Raw genomic sequence first — 3,956 nt, 5'->3', positions numbered from 1 at the left:
AGAGGAAGAGAAAGTAGGAGAGAGGGGAGAAGAAGAGGTGGGAGGAGAGGGAGGAGAGGGGGAGGGAGGAGGAGGGAGGAAGGAGAGGAGGAGAGAAGGTCAGTGCATGGAAAGAGAGAGGTCCATTAAAATTGTGGTGCCTCGGTCAGCAGCTGCAGAACAGCCCAATAAACCCACTGAACCCTCTCCCTTTTTCTCCCTCTCTCTCTGCCCTCTCTCTCTCCCATAGTCTTTCTCTGTCTCTATCCTTCTCCTGATCACCCCCTCTCCCCCCATTCTCTTTCACTCTCCCACAGCTAAACCCAATTCCATGGCAGGAGGCAGGGACGGGACCTTTGCTATTATAATGAAATACAGCAAACTTTTGTAAAGCCATAAAATTGAAATGTTTTCTATTTTCCTCCCTCTATTGCTATGTTTTAAAGTAACATTTCTACCTCATGTGCAGACAGATGCTCTCTGTTGTGTTGTGGTTCTGACTTTCAAGCGTCTCTCTCATTATTCACTTAAACCTTTCTTCTTTCCTACTCCCATCTCTCTCTCTTACTCCCCCCACTCCTCCCTCACTCTCTCACACACACACTACCACCCCTCCCTCTCTCTATATAACATTATCAGGGGGATTAGGGTGCAGTCAGAACTGAATCCCTCAACAATCCAAAGCAGATGTGTGAGAGAAAAATATACACACACACACACACACATACACACAGTGTGGAGAGACAGCCTGCTGCGTTTTTGGGTTGTGGGGCGGAGAGGGAAATAAGCAGAAACAGCCTGTTGCTAGGTTACCACAAAAACAAAACACAGGCCAAGGCCTGAGAATGAAAGAGCCTGTTTCAGAAAGCTAGTGAAACAATGTCTTGTAAGATCAGGGGAAACATACTGTAGTTCTACTAAAACTTTGTAGCCCTTTTAATTTTCCCTCTCTTCGAAGCTCATCATGTTTTTTTTACCCTTATCTCTACATTTGTTGTCTAAATGATATGGTTTAACGCTTTGAATTCCGTGGGAGAAACAGTTCATGTAAAAGTGAGAGACACAGCAGCCTGGGTCCAGGATGTCTGTGTGTGCGTGTGTGTTTGACTTGGCTCAGATCATGAGTCGGTTACGAAACCACCATAACAATGGGTGCAACAGGTAGACGCTATTTTGTCTCTGAGTGGCTCCCCAAACCCCTGACCTCTAACCTCTGTTATCATGGCACAGCACATACACAGAGGAATGCTTCTACTCCTCTCAGGAACATGTGATGGTTTTCAGGAATCCTGTTGATGTCTGTGAACCCACAGACAAACACACACAGACAGACAAACGAACAGACGGACAGACACACACACAGACAAACAGACGGACAAACGAACAGACGGACAGACGAACAGACAGACACATACACACAATTTCTGGGAATAATATTTAACTGGGAGAAGTTTTGGCTTTTTCAGCAGACATCAATGTTTACTTAACTGGTGCATGTGTGTGCATTTGTGCACAACTGTACTTTCATGTCTGTGTGTGTTTGTGTGTGTGTGGTTTACTGAAGATGTCTGTAGCCAGGTTTCAAAGATAAGATTAGAATATATGACCTTGTTTTCTGGGTTTAGGCGTGCTTGTAGGAACAGGTCAGGGAAACATTAACTCTGAGAAAACTTTTTCAATTTTAATCTGAGTGGTAGAGCACGAACCAGGTGAATGAATGTGTTCCTCTGAGCGTGCGTGCATGTGTGTGTGTTCACTGCAGTTTTAGAGGGCGGGGGGGTTGTTAGTTTTATAATGGGTCATAACTTAGCGCTCGTAAAGTAGTAATATATGCGTGTGTGTTTATGTGCTGTGTCCATAGCGTATGGTGTTATGCCCTCCATATACGTCTAATGCACCATGCACAAACATATTAAACCTACCATTTTACAGCCAATACTTTGAAGGCTGTCCACCAAATGCATAATTTCAGAAGGTAAATATGTAAAACCTTACTCATTACAGACACAGTTGGAAGGTATTGTGGCATGTATTAAATGCATTTTTAACTTGATTGAAAACGTGTTGGTGTTTGGCCATATTTTCCATAAACTTTAAATTGACTGACAACTGACTGAGGGCAGGAGAGGAGTGAAGAAGGGGTATGTAGAGGGGAGGCGAGAGGGTGGGATAGGGGGTGAGGAAATGATATGTTGTGAGGAGAGAGGAAAGAGGGAGCAAGGGTGTTTTATCCCCCTGTCAGTCAGAGACATTCCTTCTTAGGACTCAGGGAAAGGAGGAGGAAGACATTTCGATGGCAAACTCCGAAGTCAGATTAGGAAGCTAGGTTCCGGTGTGAGATTCCATTGTGGTTATTGAGTAACGTGGAGAGCTTGTGTTACAGGAACACCCAAGGCTCAAATGACTTTATTGGCATGGGGGACATACCGTAGGTTTACATTGGGAAAACATACCGTAGGTTTACATTGGGAAAACATACCGTAGGTTTACATTGGGAAAACATACCGTAGGTTTACATTGGGAAAACATACCGTAGGTTTACATTGGGAAAACATACCGTAGGTTTACATTGGGAAAACATACCGTAGGTTTACATTGGGAAAACATACCGTAGGTTTACATTGGTTTACATTGGGAAAACATACCGTAGGTTTACATTGGGAAAACATACCGTAGGTTTACATTGGGAAAACATACCGTAGGTTTACATTGGGAAAACATACCGTAGGTTTACATTGGGAAAACATACCGTAGGTTTACATTGGGAAAACATACCGTAGGTTTACATTGGGAAAACATACCGTAGGTTTACATTGGGAAAACATACCGTAGGTTTAAAACATACCGTAGGTTTACATTGGAAAACATACCGTAGGTTTACATTGGGAAAACATACCGTTTTACATTGGGAAAACATACCGTAGGTTTACATTGGGAAAACATACCGTAGGTTTACATTGGGAAAACATACCGTATGTTTACATTGGGAAAACATACCGTATGTTTACATTGGGAAAACATACCGTATGTTTACATTGGGAAAACATACCGTATGTTTACATTGGGAAAACATACCGTATGTTTACATTGGGAAAACATACCGTATGTTTACATTGGGAAAACATACCGTATGTTTACATTGGGAAAACATACCGTATGTTTACATTGGGAAACATACCGTATGTTTACATTGGGAAACATACCGTATGTTTACATTGGGAAACATACAGTATGTTTACATTGCCAAGGCAAGTGAAAAATATGAAATAAACAGTAAACATTACAAAGGTTTCAAAATCATAGACACATTTCAGATGTTAAATTATGTCTAAGTACAGTGTTGTAAAGTATAAAATGAAAAATAAATAAACATAAATATGGGTTGTATTTACAATGGTATTTGGGCTTCAATGGTTGCCTTTTTCTTTTGACAATAGGTCACAAATCTTGTCATTTCAGAGGAAAATATGTGTCTCTAATATCGTCATACATATGGCAGGTTAGGAAGTGCAGCTCAGTTTCAACCTAATTTTGTGGTCAGTGTTCACATAACCTAATCTTCTCTCAAGAGCAAGGTCTGCCAACGGCGGCCTCTCTCAATAGCAAGGCTATGATCATTGAGTCTGTACATAGTCAAAGTTTTCCTCAATATTGGGTCAGTCACAGTGGTCAGGTATTCTGCCACTATGCACTCTCTGTTTAGGGCCAAATAGAATTCCAGTTCGCTCTGTTTTTTGGTTAATTCTTTCCAGTGTGTCAAGTCATTATTTTTTTATTTTTTCATTATTTGGTTAGGTCTAATTATGCTGCTGTCTTTGGGCTCTGTGGGGTCTGTTTGTGTTTGTGAACAGAGCCCCAGGACCAGCTTGCTTAGGGGACTCTTCTCTAGGTTCATCTCTCTGTAGGTGATTGCTTTGTTATGGAAGGTTTGAGAATTGCTTCCTTTTATGTGGTTGAAGAATTTAACGCCTCCGTTT

At 41.6% G+C, this 3,956-nt stretch overlaps 1 long non-coding RNA gene across 1 annotated transcript; it reads left to right on the top strand.

Annotated features, from left to right (window-relative positions):
* The first annotated feature begins 2,412 nt into the window (after nucleotides 1–2,412).
* LOC121846603 lies at nucleotides 2,413–2,877 on the top strand. Its single transcript, XR_006083525.1, has 3 exons — nucleotides 2,413–2,593; nucleotides 2,630–2,811; nucleotides 2,855–2,877. It is a non-coding gene; the product is annotated as an uncharacterized LOC121846603 (long non-coding RNA).
* Nucleotides 2,878–3,956: the final 1,079 nt, after the last annotated feature.

This window comes from Oncorhynchus tshawytscha, linkage group LG05 (genome assembly GCF_018296145.1).
Source record: "Oncorhynchus tshawytscha isolate Ot180627B linkage group LG05, Otsh_v2.0, whole genome shotgun sequence".
Lineage (NCBI taxonomy): Eukaryota > Metazoa > Chordata > Actinopteri > Salmoniformes > Salmonidae > Oncorhynchus > Oncorhynchus tshawytscha.
Note: the sequence above shows the minus strand (reverse complement) of the source record. Positions and strands in the feature narration are given on the sequence as shown.